Here is a 19,581-nt window from a genome sequence, read left to right as displayed (position 1 = left end):
AACTAAACCTCTAGCATATTTCCGGTACATTGATGACCTGCTGATAATCTGGACAGGCTCTGAACATGAACTGCTTTCTTTCCATAAAAACTTCAACAAGTTCCATCCTACCATCAAACTCACTCTCAACTACTCTACATCTCAAATACATTTTCTGGACATGACCATATACATGAGAGACAATACCATACAAACAACAATCTACCATAAACCTACAGGCCGTCCAGCATATCTGAGATGGAACAGCTTCCATCCGAGACACATAAAGAAATCCATCATCTACAGCCAGGCTCTGCGATACATACGGATCTGTTCAGACTGTGAAGACACAAAACAACACCTGATATCACTGAGGAATACATTCTTACAACAGGGATACCATCCAAGGATTATAGATGATCAGATCTACAGAGCAACAAGAATTCCAAGGAGCAATCTTCTGGAGTACAAAAAGAAGGAAGACAAGAGCAGGGTTCCCCTAGTGGTCATATACAACCCACAAATGAACATCTTGAGGAAAATTGCTGCTGATCTCCAACCTATATTTAACAAAGACAATAAACTGAAGGAAATATTCCCAGATTTACCACTCCTTGCCTACAAACAACCACCAAACCTAAGGAATCTCCTGGTCAGAAGTGCCCTCTCACCACCATCAGAGACTGGCACTTTTCCTTGCAACAGTAGAAAATGTAAGACCTGTACCAACTTCTGGTCATCAAACACCATCCAGATACCAAACACACAGCAGGACTATAAAATCACTGGCTCGTTCTCCTGTACATCCTCCAATGTAGTTTACATGATCCTGTGTACAAGGTGCATCAATAAAGGAATCTACATTGGAGAAACAATACAAAAACTACAAACCAGGATGAATCTTCACAGACATACAATAAAACAGGAGGTGGATACACCCGTGGGAAAACATTTCTCTGGACCTGATCACAGTTTGGCAGATTTAAAGGTACTCATTCTGAAGGGTCATTTTAAAAACAACAGAGAAAGAAAAATTTGGGAATTCAAGATGATGATAAAATTCCAGTCATTGACACAAGGCCTCAATCTAACACCAGGATTTATGAGCCACTACATGGACACACTGTCAAGTCCCCCATCAGACTGACTCCAGATGCCTTAACTCCTAAGTCATCACCCCTATAACCTCAGTTTTATTGCCCCGGCTTATCTTAATGATGTATCACCTCATGTACTAATTGTCTTTGTGTAACATCTAAATGTTGTGCTTTTTTCTAAGTCATTCATTTGTAAACTGCCTGAAGAAGGAGCCTCTGCACTCTGAAAGCTTGCATATAGAACTTTTATGGTTAGCCAATAAAGGTATCATACCTATTATACTTTTGTCTTTTTTGACACAAAAGTATTTAACATTTCATATAGGAAAAAAATGAAAATGTTAAAAAAAGTACACATATTTGGTATCACCGCGTTCGTAACGACCCAAACTATAAAACTATAATATTATTTTTCCCGCACGGTGAACACCGCAAAAAAAATTATTTAAAAAGTCAGAATCACTTTTTTTTGGTCATCGAACCCTCCCAAAATATAGAATAAAAAGTGATCAAAAAGTCGCATGTACCCCAAAATAGTACCAATAAAGACTACAACCCGTCCCGCAAAAAACAAGCCCTTACACCGCTTTTTTGACGGAAAAATAAAAACGTTATGGCTCTCAGAATATGGGGACACAGAAAATACATAATTTTATCAAAGTGATTTTATTGCGCAATCGCCACAAAACATAAAAAACCTATATACATATGGTATCGCTGTAATCGTACCGACCCGCAGAATAAAGTAAAATGTCATTTATACCGCACGGTGAATACTATAAAAAAAAAATACAAAAAACACTGTCAGAATTTATGTTTCTTTGTCACTTTGCTTCCCAAAAAATCTAATAAAAAGTGATTAAAAAAAATCACATGTACCCTAAAATGGTACCAATGAAAAGTACAGATTGTCCCGCAACAAATAAGCCCTCACACAGCTCCGTTGTAGAAAAAATAAAAAAGTTCTGGCTCTCAGAATATGGCGATGCAAAATGTGCAGAGTGTTCCAAAAGCGGATAAGATCGGGCGCCATTTATCAGTGCGACACTGGCCACATAGCTATGAATTATTATTTATGTACCCCATTATTATACCCTCTTATTATGCCCTGATGTACTCCGCACAGGTTACATATGCCCCCACATCATAAACTGAAATACCAGCAAAACCCCAAACAGAACAGTTACCAAGCAAAATCTGCGCTCCAAAAGCCAAATGGCGTTCCCTCCCTTCTGAGCCCCACAGCGTGCCCAAACACCAGCTTACGTCCACATATATGACATTTTATATCCGGGAGAACCCGCTCAACATTGTATGAGGTATTTGTCTTCAGTGGCACAAACTGGGCACAATATATTGTACATTAAAATGGCACATCAGTGTAAAATTTTAATTTTCACTTTGCACCATCCGCTGCGCATTAACGCCTTGGCGCACCACGACTTAATAGCATGTCGTGGTGCGAGGGGTTATTTATGGAGCGGGCTCATGCGCTGTGCACGCTCCATATTCTGCAGGTGTCCGCTGTGTATTACAGCTGACACCCGGGACTAACGGCCAGGAACAGTGATCGCGCTGTTACAGGAGCCTGTAAAATGACATTATACTGCAATACATTAGTATTGCAGTGTATTGTACCAGCAACCTAATGATCGCTCGTTCCAGTCCCCTAAAGGGACTTTTGGGAGGTTTCCACTGTTTTGGTACCTCAGGGGCTTTGCATATGCGACATGACACCCGAAAACCATTCCAGCTAAATTTGAGCTCCAAAAGCCAAATATTGTTCCTTCCCTCCTGAGTCCAAACAGCAGTTTATTACCACATATGGCGTATTGCTGTAATCAGGACAAATTGCTTTACAAATTTTGGGGTCATTTTTCTCCTTTATTCATTGTAAAAATTAAACATTTCTATGTTTTTTCAGAAAAAAGTAGATTTTCATTTTCACGGCCTAATTCCACTAAATTCAGCAAAAAAACTGTGGGGTCAAAATGTTAACTATACCCCTAGAACAATTCCTTGAGGGATGTAGTCTTCAAAATGGGGTCAGTTTTGGGGGGATTCCACGGTTTTGCTTACTCCAGGGCGTTGCAAACGCGACATGGAACTGAAAACCAATCCAGCAAAATCTGCGCTTCAAAATCCAAATGGCGCTCCTTCACTTCTGAGCTCTGCCGTGGGTCCAAACAGCAGTTTAGTAACACATATGGGGTATTGGCGTAATCGGGAGAAGTAGCTTTACAAGTTCTGGGGTGCTTTTTAATCTTTATTCCTTGCAAATATAATTTTTTTAAATATTTTTTCAGAAAAAAAATAGATTTTCACTTTCACAGACAAACTCCAATAAATATAGCAAAATACCTGTGGGGTCAAGATGCTAACTATACCCCTAGATAAATTCCTTGAGGGGTGCAGTTTCCAAAACCGTCTCACTTTTGGGGGATTTCCACTGTTTTGGCACCACAAGACCTCTTCAAACCTGACATGGTGCCTAAAATATATTCTAAAAAAAGGAGGCCCCAAAATCCACTAGGTGCTCCTTTGCTTCTGAGGCCGGTATTTCAGTCCATTATCACACTAGAGCCACATGTGGGATATTTCTAAAAACTGCAGAATCTGGGCAATAAATATTGAGTTGCATTTCTCGGGTAAAAGCTTCTGTGTTACAGAAAAAAATGTATTACAAATTAATTTCAGCAAAAAAAAAAAAATTTGTAAATTTCACCTCTACTTTGCTTTAATTCCTGTGAAGCGCCTAATGGGTTAAGAAACTTTCTGAATGCTATTTTGAATACTTTGAGGGGTGCAGCTTTTAATATGGGGTGATTTATGGGGTCTATCTAGTACATAAGGCCCTCAAAGCCACTTCAGAACTGAACTGGTCCCTGTAAAAATGGCCTTTTGACATTTTCTTGAAAATGTGAGAAATTGCTGCTAAAGTTCTAAACGTTGTAACGTCCTAGAAAAATTAAATAATGTTCAAAAAACTATGCAAATATAAAGTAGACATATGGAATATCTAAAATAGTAACTATTTTGTGTGGTATTGCTATCTGTTTTACAAGCAGATACATTTAAAATGAGAAAAGTCATAATTTTTGCAAATTTTCTCTAAATTTTGGTGTTTTTCACAAATAAGCAATGAATTTATTGACCAAATTTTTCCACTAACATAAAGTACAATATGTCACGAGAAAACAATCTCAGAATCGCTTGGATAGGCAAAAGCATTCCGGAGTTATTACCACATAAAGAGACACATGTCAGATTTGAGAAAATGGGGCTGGTCATGAAGGTCAAAATGAGCTCGGTCTTGAAAGGGTTAAACAAAACTTCCTAAATTCTGTTACGAATACGTTCAATGGCGCAATTTTTAAAATGGGGTAACTTATGAGGGGTTTATAATATATAGACCCCCTCAAAGCCACTTCAAAGCTGAAGTGGTGCCTAAAAGAACATGTTTTGCAAATTTTGTTGAATATTTGAAAAACTGCTCGTAAACGTATAAAACTTATAACGTCCTGAAAAAAAAAAAATGATGCCTACATAAAGAAGACATACAGTAAACCTTATTTATTTACTAATTTGTGTGGTACCATTATCCATTTTAGAAGTAGAGGATTTCAAATTTCGGAAAACTAATTTTTCAACATTTTCTTAACATTTTTTATATCTTTTTTTATAAATATAGAGTTAACATATTGATCAAAATTTGCCACTAACATAAATAACAATGTGTTACAAAAAACAGTCTCAGATTCACTTGGATAAGTAAAACCATTTCAGAGTTCTTACCACATAAAGTGACACGTTAGATTTAAATGCGAAAAATGAGCTTAGTCCTGAAGCGGTTAACTGAGCTCACCGGGAAGAAAACGTAACCCCTTCAGGACCCAGCCTGTTTTGGCTTTCAGGACACAGCCAATTTTTTCAAATCTAACATGTGTTACTTTATGTGGTAATAACGTTGGAATGCTTTTACCTATCCAAGCGATTCTGAGAATGATTTCTCGTGACATGTTGTACTTTATGTTAGTGAAAAAATTTGTTCGACAATTTTGGTATTTATTTCTGAAAAACACCAAAATTTAGAAAAAGTTTGCAAAAATTTGCAGTTTTCTCAATTTAAACGTATCTGTAAAGGATCTGCCAGACACAGCTTCTGTGTCGACGCCCGTGGGTAATCAGTCTCCACCTGCTCCTAGGTCTGAGAGAGTGGCACGATCTTCTGCCAGTCGGGCTGGGGGGCTGAGGAGTGGGAGGGCCTATCACAGCCTGGCCAGACGGAGCTAGGTCCCGCCCTCTGTCTATTTATACCTGCATTTCCTGCTCCTCCTTTGCCTGTGATTCTGTCTGTGTCCTGGCTCTGCTGCTGCTTCTTGAACATTTTGTCCTCTGCTTCATTTTGACCCTGGCTTTACTGACAATTCTCCTGCTCTGCGTTAGGTACCTCGTACACTCCTGGTTTGACTCGGCTCGTTCACTACTCTCGTTGCTCACGGTGCTACCGTGGGCAACTGCCCCATTTCCCTAACTTCTGTTTACCCTTGTCTGTTTGTCTGTCGTGCACTTATTGAGCGTAGGGACCGTCGCCCAGTTGTACGCCGTCGCATAGGACGGGCTGTTGCAAGTAGGCAGGGACTGAGTGGCGGGTAGATTAGGGCTCACCTGTCTGTCTCCCTACCCCGTCATTACAGTATCTGCTTGTAAAACAGATAGTAATACCACACAAAATAGTTACTAGTTTACATTTCCCATATGTCTACTTTATGTTTGCATCACTTTTTGAATGTCCTTTTATTTTTCTAGGATGTTACAAGGCATAGAACTTTAGCAGCAATTTCTCATATTTTAAAGGAAGTTTCAAAAGGCCATTTTTTCAGGGACCAGTTCAGTTCTGAAGTGGCTTTGAGGGCCTTATATATTAGAAAATCACCAGAAGTCACCCAATTTTTAAAACTGCACCCCTCAAGCTATTCAAATCAGCATTCACAAAGTGTTTTAACCCTTTAGGCGTTTTACAGGAATTAAAGCAAATTAGAGGGGAAATTTACAAATTAAACCAAAAAAGGAGATCTTGATATCATGCAATTATATTCGTCAAAATAAAATTTTATTAAATAAATTTACAAGTTGTTACACATCAGTACAAGAATACAAAAATAACCCCCCTCCCAAGTATATACTATAGACATTTAAAATATATTAAAAGAAAGCCAGGTGACTCCCAATAAGATAACATGAGTCATGAGTAGTAATCACTCCTCAAAAAATAAGTATACCCCTCAGGTGAAAATCAAACTAGAAACCATGTGTGTTGCTGTATACACAGAGTATCAAACACGATCTATTAGAACAAATGGAATATAAGATCTGTAAAATAGTGTGACCATGCTAGTGATCCTTTTTCAAAACGGTGTAAGTAAAAAAGGATAACAGTACAATTGGTAACACACACGGATTTAAAGTTACTAGTGGTGATAATTCAGCATACCTGAGGAGGACATGATGAGAGTGTGAAATGGCACCTGGACACCGAGCACCTCGATGCGCGTTTCGCAACCTTCGTCAGGAGGTGCCATGCGGCCGCTGACATCCATGCGTGCACGCTTCCGTGTTGTATAGCAGAATATCTGCTAAAGTTTGAATATCGCTGGCACCATAGCCAGTATGACCAAGTTACAGACCCCTGATGAAATATATGTATAGAAGCGCGTAGGGTCAGGTTAGTGAGGGATCATAGTGTAGGTGACAGCGGCACTGTTGTTCACCCTAGCACCAGGGGATTTAGGAGCGGTAACTGCAGGCTCTGGTGTGTTTTAGGGTCTAATCCACTGTTACACCAATGTTGAAACGCTGATCCCATATTTGTATCTTTCAAGTATACTCAGTTAGAGAGGGTTCACAAATGAACCAGTAATTGGAGTATTTGTTTAATACATTTTTAATGCACACGGTGGGGCTTCTTCACAGGGGTGATTGTACCCCTGTTTTTAGAGAGTTATGAAATAAAATGTATACGTTTTACTCATTTATCACTTCAGTGAATTACAATTTCTTATACCTTGTGGGAGCACAAGCAAATATATCGTAGAATACAGTGAATTACCTAGTGTGGTAATGGACTGAAACAGGCTTCAGAAGCAAAGGAGCACCCAGTGGATTTTGGGCCTCCTTTTTTTAGAATATATTTTAGGCACCTTGTCAGGTTTGAAGAGGTCTTGTGGTGCCAAAACAGTGGAAACAACCCAAAAGCCACCCCATTTTGGAAACTACACCCCTCAAGGAATTTATCTAGGGGTATAGTTAACATTTTGACCACACAGGTTTTTCACAAAATGTATTAGAATTAGTCTGTAAAAATGAAAATCTACTTTTTTTCTGAAAAAAACATAGAAATATTTACAAGGAATAATAAAGAAAATGCACCCCAACATTTGTAAAGCAATGTCTCCCGATTAGGACAATATCCCATATGTGGTAATAAACTGCTGATTGGGCCCACAGCAGGGCTCAGAAGGGAAGGAGCGCCATTTGGATTTTGGAGCACGGATTTTGCTGGATTCGTTTTCGGTGCTATGTCGCGTTTGCAACACCCTGGAGGACCAAAACAGGGGAAACCCCCAAAAAGTGACCCCATTTTGGAAACTACACCTCTCAACAAATTTGTCTAGGGGCATAGTGAGCATTTTGACCACACAGGTTTTTCGCTAAATATTTTGGAATTAGTCTGTAAAAATGAAAATCTACTTTTTTTCTGAAAAAACATAGACATTTTTAATATTTACAAGGAATAATGAAGAAAATGCACCCGAACATTTGTAAAGCAAGGTCTCCTGATTTCAGCAATATCCCATATGTGGTAATAAACTGCTGATTGGACCCACAGCAGGGCGCAGAAGGGAAGGAGCGCCATTTGGATTTTAGAGCACAGATGATGCTGGATTGGTTTTAGGTGCAAGGTCGCGTTTGCAATGCCCTGGAGGGACCAAAACAGGAGGAAACTCCCCAAAAGTGACCCTATTTTGGAACTGCACCTCTCAAGGAATTTATCTAGGGGTATAGTCAGCATTTTGACCACACAGATGGTGTGAATATTGCAATTTCCCACTGATATGCCATTTTAGTGCATAATATGTTGTGCCCAGTTTGTGCCACTGAAGACAAATACCTCATAAAGCGTTAAGCGGGTTCTCTCGGGTATGGCGATGCCATATATGTGGGCGCAAACTGCTGTTTGGGCATGCTGCAGGGCTCAGAAGGGAGGGACACCATTTTGCTTTTGGAGCAAAGATTTTTCTTGGCAGTTGTTCTGTTTGGGGTTATGCTGGTATTTCAGTTTATAATGTGGGGGGCATATGTAATCTGTACGGACAACATCAGGGCATAATAAGAGGATATAATAATGCGGTAAATAAATAATAATCCGCAGATATGTGGCCGGTGTCGCACTGGTAAATGGCGCCCGATCTTATCTGATTTTGGAACACTGCACATTTTGCATCGCCATATTCTGAGAGCCAGAACATTTTTATTTTTTCACCACCGTAGCTGTGTGAGGGCTTATTTGTTGCAGGACAATCTGTACTTTTTATTGGTACCATTTCGGGGTACATGCGATTTTTTTGATCACTTTTTATTCAATTTTTTTGCAAGTCTGGTGACCATAAACAAGCAATTCTGACAATGTTTTTTAGTTTATTTTTTGCGGCGTTTACCGTGTACTATAAATGACAATTTTACTTTATTTTGCGGGTCAGTACGATTACGGCTATACCATATGTATATAGGTTTTTTTATGTTTTGTGGTGTTTGCGCAATAGAATCACTTTTTTATAAAATAATTAATTTTCTGTGTCACCATATTCTGACAGCCATAACTTTTTTTATTCTTTAGTCAAAAAAGCTGTGTAAGGGCTTGTTTTTTGCGGGACGGGTTGCAGTTTTTATCGGAACTATTTTCGGGTACATGCAACTTTTTGATCACTTTTTATTCTCTATTTTGGGAGGGGTGGTGACCAAAAAATAGCGATTCTGTTGTCGTTTTTTATTGATTTTTTTTTTGGGGTGTTCATCGTGCAGTAAAAAATAACATTATAGATTTATAGTTTGGATCATTACAAACGCGGCGATACCAAATATGTGTACTTTTTTTAACGTGTTAATTTTTTTTCCTATAATGAAAGACTTATTATAGGGGAAAAAAAGCAGTGTTTGTTTATGTAACTTATAACTTTTATTTTTACACTTTTTTTAAAACATTTTTATTACTTTTTTTTTACTTTTTTCACTTGTCCCACTAGGGGACATTTAGACTTGCAGCTTTGATCGCTGCTAGAGTACATTACCTCCGATTGCCACAACAAGCATTGGCATCCCCCACAATCACTTCGTGGGGGCTGCCGATGTGCTTTAAACCCCTTAAATGTGGCGAACGCAATCTGTCGCCACATTTATGGGGTTAATTGCCAAAATCAGTGGCGATGGTCCGCTAACCGGCAAGACTGGAGTGTCAGCTGTCGGGGACAGCTGACCTCCCGGTTCTGTTAAGACAGTGTGCGCCGGGAACTACTCCGCAACTGTACGTCCTGATGTGGGAAGCAAGCCCTCTGCAGGACGTACAGTTGCGGAGCAGCACGTGAAGAGGTTAATATTCCCAGCGGAGGGTTTTTGAGCAGGGAGATAGGAAAGGCCTTTTGCTGTCTTACTTGGCTAGAGAGGACACCACCTCGAACCCCATTTTGGAAATCACCTCTTGTACCGGGATGCTTGTTAGTGACCACCTGTTCATCAATGATGTCTTTGCTAGATTTTACTACGATCTTACTTCTCTAAGGTTCCAAATAATCCGTCTGACCTAGAATAATTCCTAGACACTATTATTTTCACCACCCTGAATAGAGAGGATGTTCATTTTCTAGGCTGATCTTACTTTAGAGGAGATTACAGAGGCTATATGCTCGTTTCCGAACAGGAAAACCCCGGGTCTGGATTGCATCCCTATAGATTGGTGTAAATTGCATGTTTAACTGATTGCCCCTCATTAACTTAATCTTTTTCAATCCTTCGATGAGAATACTACCCTCCCCCTTGTATGAGAGAGGCTCTTATATTGCTGATTCCCAAGCCCGTAAAGATCCTAAAGAATGTGGCTCATTCCGGCCTATTTGACTACTTAACGCCTCATGCATACGACCGTTGTGCCACTCAGGCCGTTTTTGACAGCATCCGAGTGGCACCCAATAGTCTTCACGGTCCCATTCACTTTAGTGGGTGAATCTGGTCCGTAAAAAATCGGAGTCTCTGATCCGAGGAAAGATAGGACATGTTCTATCTTTCCTCGGATCACTGACGGGACTCGGCCGGCGCACACGACTGTGTGCATGAGGCGTAACTGTGATATTAAAACATTAGCCAAAATATAGGTGATGCGTCTCCAAAAAATAATTTCTCATTTTATTCATCCAGACCAATCTGGTTTCATGCCAGGGAAGGCCACAGATGATAACCTTCGAAGGCTATTTACTAACATATTGTCTACTGTAGGGTTGGGTATTTTCTGAGTTCTTGCCTCTTTAGACCTTGAAAAAGTATTTGACTTGGTAGAGTGGTCTTATCTGTGATCTGTACTAGGCAAATTTGGATTTTGACCCAGATTTATTCAATGGGTGCAGTTATTATACTCCCAACCTATAGCAAGTATTAAAACCAATTGTCACATCTCCCCTTATTCACACTAGCCCAAGGGACTAGATAAGGTTGCCGACTATCCCCTTCCCTTTTTGCATTGGCTATTGAGCCACTAGAGCTAGCTATAAGAGCCTCTCCTGATATAAAGGGTTTTCAGATGGGTGGGAGGGAGGAACGTGTCAATGATCCAGGTCCATCTCTACAGGTGATATCTCAATTTGATTTATTTACGTCCTTCTCTGGACTATGTGTGAATTGGTCCAAATCTTTAGTAATGACAAAATTACTTATCTAGGCATAGTGATTGGCTCCAATATCTGTAGTTTTATATCTGATAACATCACACCTTTGATATAGCACCTCAAGATGAACTTTGACAGATGAAAACTCCTCCCTCTCACAGTTACAGGTAGAATTTGTTTAAAATGCCTAACTAGATTTTTGTACCTTTTTCACAATACTCCAGTATAGCTACAATTATCGCTCTACTCCGGTATTGACAAAGATCTTCGATCTTTTATTTGTGCACGTGGTACTTCTAGAATTGCTCTAGGCACACTACAACTACCCACTGAGCAGAATGGGTTGGCCCTTCCGAATCTATATCTCTACATCCAACTGGTTTATGTTTGGTGGTGGTTTACCCATAGACACTTCAATCCCTGTACCCAACTGAAAGCTTCACTTCTCGGTTTCCTATAAAGTCCATTTGAACTCTATCTATACAGGGTGGGCCATTTATATGGATACACCTAAATAAAATGGGAATGGTTGGTGATATTAACTTCTTGTTTGTGGCACATTAGTATATGGGAGGGGGGAAACTTTTCAAGCTGGGTGTTGACCATGGCGGCCATTTTGAAGTCGGACATTTTGTATCCAACTTTAGTTTTTTCAATGGGAAGAGGGTCATGTGACACATCAAACTTATCGAGAATTTCACAAGAAAAACAATCGTGTGCTTGGTTTTATCGTTACTTCATTCTTTCATGAGTTATTTACAAGCTTCTCTTTGTTTACAGCCATTGACATGTCGGAGAGGTTAACACGGGAGGAGCGGATAGAAATTGTGTTGATGTCTGGTGAACGCAGTACCCGGGTCATTGCAGCAGATTTCAATGCAAGACACCCTACGAGACCACCCATCTCCCATGCTACAGTTTGCAAACTGCTTGCCAAGTTTCGTGAAACTGGTTCAGTGTTGGATTTGCCCAAATGTGGATGCATGAAAACTGTCACTAATGAAGAAACATCAGTGGCTGTCCTAGCTTCATTCAGCAAGAGCCCACAGCGTAGCATTCACCGCATGTCACTGGAGAGTGGCATCAGTCGAACATCCCTTCGGCGGATATCAGCTACTCACAAATGGCACCCTTACAAACTCCAGCTGCTGCAGCATCTCAACGAGGATGACCCAGATCGGCGCACTGAATTTGCAGAATGGGCAAAACAAAAATTGGAACAGGACCCTCAGTTTACACATAACATTTTGTTCAGTGATGAGGCAAACTTTTATGTGAATGGTTAAGTTAACAAACAAAACCACCGCTATTGGTCTGACACTAACCCACATTGGATAGATCCCTCCAAGACTGTTGGAACACAAAAATTGATGGTATGGTGTGGTATATGGGGTACAAAGATAGTGGGGCCATTCTTCATCAATGGAAACCTCAAGGCCACGGGATATCTGAAATTGCTAGATGATGATGTGTTTCCCTCTTTATGCACTGAAGCTTGCACGTTCCCTGAGTTTTTCCAGCAAGATGGTGCACCACCACATTATGGGTGTCAGGTCCGAGCATTCCTAGATGAACAGTTTCCTGGAAAGTGGATTGGTCGTCGTGGGCCAGTTGAATGTCCCCTAGGTCTCCTGATCTGACCCCCTTAGACTTTTATCTTTGGGGTCATCTGAAGGCAATTGTCTATGCTGTGAAGATACGAGATTTGCAGCAACTGAAACTACGGATACTGGAAGCCTGTGCTAGCATTTCTTCGGTGTTGCTATCAGTGTGTGAAGAGTGGGAGAAGAGGGTTGCATTGACAATCCAACACAATGGGCAGCACTTTGAACACATTTTATAAGTGGTCAGAAACTTGTAAATAACTCATGAAAGAATAAAGTAACGTTAAAACCAAGCACACCATTGTTTTTCTTGTGAAATTCTCGATAAGTTTGATGTGTCACATGACCCTCTTCCCATTGAAAAAACTAAAGTTGGATACAAAATGGCCGACTTCAAAATGGCCACCATGGTCAACACCCAGCTTGAAAAGTTTCCCCCCTCCCATATACTAATGTGCCATAAACAGGAAGTTAATATCACCAACCATTCCCATTTTATTTAGGTGTATCCATATAAATGGCCCACCCTGTAGATCCCCCCTGGACACAAACATACAGTCCCAACGCAGACTACTCTGAAGGTCTGGCAGTGAACATTATTACTCTTTAACTCAGAAGAGATGTCCTGGTCACCTAGGACACCGCTTTGGTACAACCCGCTTCTGCCACAGTTATGAAGACTTCCTAACCCTGGTGAGTGGGCAACCCTGGATATGTTAACCTTGGAGGATATGGTGGTGGAAGATAAAATAGATATTTTTGCAAAGCTTAGATCTAAACACCAGATCCCGACTCATCTCATGTTCCATTATTTCCACCTTAGACACGCTCTTTGGTCGCACTTTGCAGGATATAATGTCAGAATATGTACATCCCCAGTGGAGGATTGGGTGATGCGGGAGACATTGGCTAAAGCTTTATACATACTTTACAGATGATCGCTAATTGTATCTTCTGATAAAATTGACAGAGCCTTGGACCGATGGTCTCAGACTCTTTCTTCCATTTTTATAGATGATCATAAAAAAATGCTATCCGCTCTAACAGGTCCATTTTTCCACCAAATTTACTACACCCCGTCCAAATTATTTAGAATGGGATGCATACCTACTCCTGTCCGCCACGTTGCCAAGGAGCAGAGGGCTCTTTCCTACATATGTTCAGGGAATGTCCTATTATTAATAATTTCTGGGCTGAGGTAATGGTATTTGTTGAGCTTAAAGTAGGACTCCCTCGTATACTTGAACACAGAACTTGTCTTTTATTACTGGTGGAAGAAATTATACTTACTATTGCTGTTAAATCTCTCATGACACTCCTATTGTTCTATGCTAACAAAAACTATAATCCAGCATTGGAAAGGCTCCTACGTTGTCAGCATGGATTGCGTTACATAGTTACATCGTTAGTACGGTTGAAAAAAGACACATGTCCATCAAGTTCAACCAAGGGATGGGAGAAGGGAAGGGAAACATTTCTACACATAGGAGTAAATATTTTGTTGTTCTAGGAAATTATCTAAGCCTTTTTTAAAGCCATCTACTGTCCCTGCTGTGACCAGCTCCTGCGGTAGGCTATTCCATAGATTCACAGTTCTCACATTAAAGAAGGCTTGTCACCTCTGCAGATTGAACCTTTTTTTCTCCCGACGGAGGGAGTGCCCCCTTGCTTTTTGTGGGGGTTTTACATGGAACAGGATTTCACCATATTTCTTGTATGTGCCATTAATATATTTATATCAGTTAATTATTTCCCCCCCTCGGTCATATTTTTTCAAGGCTAAATAGGTTTAATTATTTTATTCTTTCTTCATAACTTAGATTCTCCATGCCCCTTATTAGCTTCATTGCTCTTCTTTGTAATTTTTCCAACTCCAGAGCATCCTTTCTATGAACTGGAGCCCAGAACTGAACTGCATATTCTAGATGAGGCCTCACTAATGCTTTGTAAAGTGGTAATATTATATCCCTGTCCCGCCTATTTTAATACACAACAATATCTTGCTGGCCTTTGAAGCAGCTGGTTGACATTGCATGCTGTGATTTAGTTTATGATCTTCAAGTACAACCAGATCCTTCTCAACATGTGACTCTCCCAGTATAGCTAACCCTAGGACATATGATGCATGCAGATTGTTGATACCCAGATGCATAACTACATTTATCTACATTAAACTTAATTTGCCAAGTGGACGCCCAAACACTTAATGTGTTCAAATCAGCTTGCAATTTACAAACATTTTCCATAGTCTGAACAATACTACATAGCTTGGTGTCATCTGCAAAAATAGAAATAGTGCTATTAAGCCCTTAGTGACCAGCCCATTTTAGGCCATAATGACCAAGCTATTTTATTTGTTTTTCTATAGTCGCATTCAAAGAGCTATAACTTTTTTATTTTTTCGTCTACATAGCTGTATGAGGACTTGTTTTTTGCGGGATTAGTTGTACTTTTTAATAGCACCATTTTAGGGTACATATAATTTTTTTTTCTAACTTTTATTAACTTTTTTTGGGGGGATTATAAAAAAAAACTGAAATTCCACCATTGTTCTATGCGTTTTTAAATTGACGCCGTTCACTATGCAGCATAAATAACATGTTACCTTCATTCTATGGGTCAGTACTATTACGGTGATACCACATATGTAGAGGTTTTTTATGTCTTACGACTTTTGCACAATAAAAACACTTTTGAACTAAAATTATTTGTTTTTGCATTGTTGCTTTCCAAGAGCCGTAACTTTTTTATTTTTCCATCAATGTAGTGATTTTTTGGGCTTGTTTTCTGCGGGACGAGACGTAGTTTTGATTAGTACTGTTTTGGGGTGCATGGGACTTATTGATTCATTTTTATTATGACTTTTTGGGGGGCAATGGAAAAAAATTGCAATTTCGCCATTGTTTTTTGCGTTTTTTTTTACGCTGTTCACCCTGCGGTTTAAATTACATATTAACTTTATCAATGGAGTCATTACGGTTGCGGGGATACCATATATGTGTACTTTTATTTATTTTTTACACTTTTACTAAATAAAACCATTTTTTATTGTAATTTTTATTAATAATCTTTATTTCACATTTATTATTTATTTCATTAGTCCCACTAGGGGACTTTACTGTGCGATCTTCAGATTGCTGCTATAATGCTTTGGTATACTTCGTATACCAGAGCATTATTGCCTGTCAGTGTAAATCTGACAGGCAATCTATCAGGACGTGCCCCCGGCTGCCATGACAACCCATCGGAGACCCGCAATTGCATTTGCTGGCCGCCGATGGGTGACAGGGGGAGCTCACTCCCTCTGTAAACAAGTTAAATGCCGCGGTCGCTATTGACGGCGGCATTTAACGGGTTAAATGGCCACGATCAAAGTAAACTTCGATCGCGGGTGTTGGAGCAGGAGCCCAGCTGTCATCAGACAGCAGAGCCTGGCTCCAGCCTGCACGGGAGACCCGTGCAGGACTTAGACTAGGCTCACGTGAAAAGGCGTCAGCCTAGCCTAAGGCCCCTTAGTGACAAACGTGAAAAGGCGTATTGTTGGTCACTAAGGTGTTAATCCCATCCTCTATATCAATAATAAATAAGTTGAATAATAGTGGAATAATAGTCGTCCCAGCACGGAACCCTGGGGTACACCACTTATAACCGGGGACCATTCAGAGTAGGAATCAATGACCACAACTCTCTGGATACAATTCTTGACCAAATTCTGAATCCAATTACAAACTATACTTTCTAAACCTATAGTCCTTAATTTACCCATTAGAATTCTATGAGGGACAGTGTGAAATGCCTTTGCAAAGTCCAAAAACACTATATCCACAGCGGCCCCTCTTTCTAGTCTTCTGCTCTCCTCTTCATAAAAACAGATCAGGTTGGTTTGACAACTTCTGTCCTTAGTAGAACCGTGCTGGCTGTCACTTATAACACTATTTTTTGTCACATAATCCTGTATATAGTCCCTCAATAGCTCCACAAACATTTTCCCCAAGAAGGATGTTAAGCTTACTGGTCTATAATTACCCGGGGAAGCGCTAGAGCCCTTTTTTACCCTATGCCAGTCCCTTGGCACTATATCAGTCAATAGAGAATCTCTAAATATTATGAAGAGGGGGACAGAAATAACTGAACTAAGCTCGTTAAGAACTCTGGGGTGTAACCCATCTGGTCCCGGTGCTTTGTGTACATTTATTTTATTTAACTTAGGCTGGACCATATCTACATTCAGCCAATTCAGTATATCAACTGATATATTATCCACACTGGCACCGGCTACATCAGCTGCTCTTTCTTCTGTTGTATATACAGAGGTAAAGAATCCATTTAGTAACTCTGCCTTCTCTTGATCCCCTGTGACCAACTCCCCATTACCACTATTTAGGGGTTCTACATGTTCAGACCTTGTCTTTTTTGCATTTACATACATGAAGAATTTTTGGGGATTTGTTTTATTCTCATTGGCCACATGCCCTTCATTTTGTATTTTTGCTGATTTTATTACCTTTTTACAGATTTTATTAAGCTCTTTATAAATACCAAAGGCTACAGCTGTACCCTCAGATTTGTATTTTTCAAATGCCCTTTTTTTGTCATGACCCTTTTTACAGAAGGTGTAAGCCATGTGGGGTTTAATTTTAGTCATTTATACTTGTTACCTATAGGAATAAATTTTGCACTATAATTACCCAAAGTAGATTTTAAAATCTCCCATTTATCATTTGTGCCATTATTTGACATTAGTTCTTCCCAGTCTATATCCTGAATTTCAGCCCTCATTCTGGGAAATTGGCCTTCTTAAGATTAAGTGTTTTTGCCCTACCAGCCTGTGATTGTTTTTTACAGTATAGGTAAAATATAACTATATTATGATCACTGTTACTGAGGTTTTCACGGAAATTGACATTCCCAATAAGCTCTGCATTATTAGAAATGACCAGATCCAACAGAGCTTCACCTCTAGTCGGGTCTTCCACAAACTGGCCCATAAAGTTATCCTGCAACAGGTTGAGGAAATGTCTCTCCTTTGCAGTTGAAGCCGAACCATGACACCAATTAATATCCCTGTAATTAAAATCTCCCATTATCACTACATTACCAGCCTGTGCAGCCCACTCCATTTATTTATATAGCTGATCATCCATCTCCTGAGTTATATTTGGGGGGTCTATAAATTACACCAAAAGTATTTTTCCAGTGTTTACCTCCCTTTGTAATTCCACCCACAAGGTTTCAACCTCCTCACAATCTTCACCCACTATTGTCTCTTTCACACTCACCTTCATATCACTTCTCACATACAGACATACACCACCAACTTTCCTATTTATCCTGTCTTCCTGTAAATTTACAGCCCAGTAGTGTGAAGAGTCTAGTCATGTTTGAGCAACACCAACTATATCTATATTTTCCTTCAGTACCAAGGCCTCCAGCTCCCCCATTTTGCTTGCTATACTTTTGGCATTTGTGAGCATGCACTTTAACTTGCCTTTCAATTTTTTACTTTCGTATCAGAAATGTGATTATTTTTTTTTCCGCTGCTGTTTGGTAACAAAAGGATCTCCTTATCCTGTTGTCTAGTTCTCTCCCCACAGTCTATTTCTCCCGCCACCAATATAATCAATGAAAAGTCAGCCCAGAGCTCTAGGAACCAAAAGCCTTCTCCTCTGTACCAAGACTTAAAGGGAACCTGTCACCAGCATTTCACCTATTGAACTTTACTTATCCCTTACTGGCCGCTACTATCAAAAGTTCATTGCCGTTATCCCCTCTCCTAAACTCCTACTCCAACTGTAAATAACGGTCTGCAAACATTTTGCACACACCAGAAGAGGACATCAATGCACAAGCGCTGGATTTTGTGTGCTGGGGAAGGCGAGGAGCTGTCAATCAAAAGTAAGGAGGCGGGGTAAACTCGGAAAGACTTGAGGAATGAAGATATGACTCTTTTCAAATGAAGATTTGACTCTTTTCAAATGAAGATATGACTCGTTTATGCTCATTAGCATACGGTGTGGGAACACTAAAAAACTGAATACTAAAGCTACAGAGCCGACTAAGAAGACATTTATAGGTTATATAGAAATTATTTTTCACCCACTACCACCAGGTGTTGCTGGTTTAATAGGTGAAATGCCGGTTACAGGTTCCCTATAAGCCATGTATTCATCTCCCTGAGCTCCTGCTGTCTTTCCTGTGATGCACATGGCACAGGCAGTATTCTTGAGAATACTACCTTGGAGGTAGTCCTTACCTTCAGCTTGTAGCCTAGTTCTTTGCACGCACTCCTCTTTCACACTTCTGAGCACACACCTTTATTCTCCCGGCCTTCTGGCTGGGAGATGAGGAATTTTTGGCGGATGTCCAGGCTGTATCACAGCGCACATCCACTTATTTAATTTAGTTTTTTCACTGTGTTTGTCACGTTTTGTCACAAGGATTTTGGGATGCGGTGCCCTTTTGGGACCCTCCTGAGGTCTAGGGGGAAAATGTGTTGCCATCTAGTTCCGTTTTCCCCTGCAACCCGGCCTCCCTTCTTCGGAGGGGAGGTGCAACCTTGATGCTGGCTCCTAGGTGGACACTGGGGTGGCAGCCCAGGTAGAGGTCTAGGAGTGTTTTTGGGTCTCCCTAAGCTTCGGCGAGGGGGGATAGACCGCATCCTTGTGCACTTTTTGTGTGGCACCTCTGCACTTTTTCTGCACTTGGGTGATAGAAAGCATGGCTCGGGGTTTAAAAAAATAAATGTAGCCTAGTTCTTTCACATTATTCTTAAGGCTCCTCCATCTACCACCTGTGTGGCACTACCTGGGAGTAGGGGGCTGTGTGGCGCTACCCGGGAGGGGGGCTGTGTGGCGCTAACTGGGAGGTGGGGGATGTGTGGCGCTACCTGGGAGGTGAGGGCTGTGTGGCACTACCTGGGAGGTGGGGGCTGTGTGGCGCTACCTGGGAGGTGGGGGCTGTGTGGCACTA

At 40.4% G+C, this 19,581-nt stretch overlaps 1 protein-coding gene across 1 annotated transcript in view; it reads right to left on the bottom strand.

The window, feature by feature from the left end:
- The window catches only part of ABCG4 (ATP binding cassette subfamily G member 4), a 365,340-nt gene that overhangs the window by 161,094 nt on the left and 184,665 nt on the right, over positions 1-19,581 (bottom strand). The window lies entirely within an intron of this gene.

Source organism: Rhinoderma darwinii, chromosome 10 (assembly GCF_050947455.1).
Source record: "Rhinoderma darwinii isolate aRhiDar2 chromosome 10, aRhiDar2.hap1, whole genome shotgun sequence".
NCBI lineage: Eukaryota > Metazoa > Chordata > Amphibia > Anura > Rhinodermatidae > Rhinoderma > Rhinoderma darwinii.
Note: the sequence above shows the minus strand (reverse complement) of the source record. Positions and strands in the feature narration are given on the sequence as shown.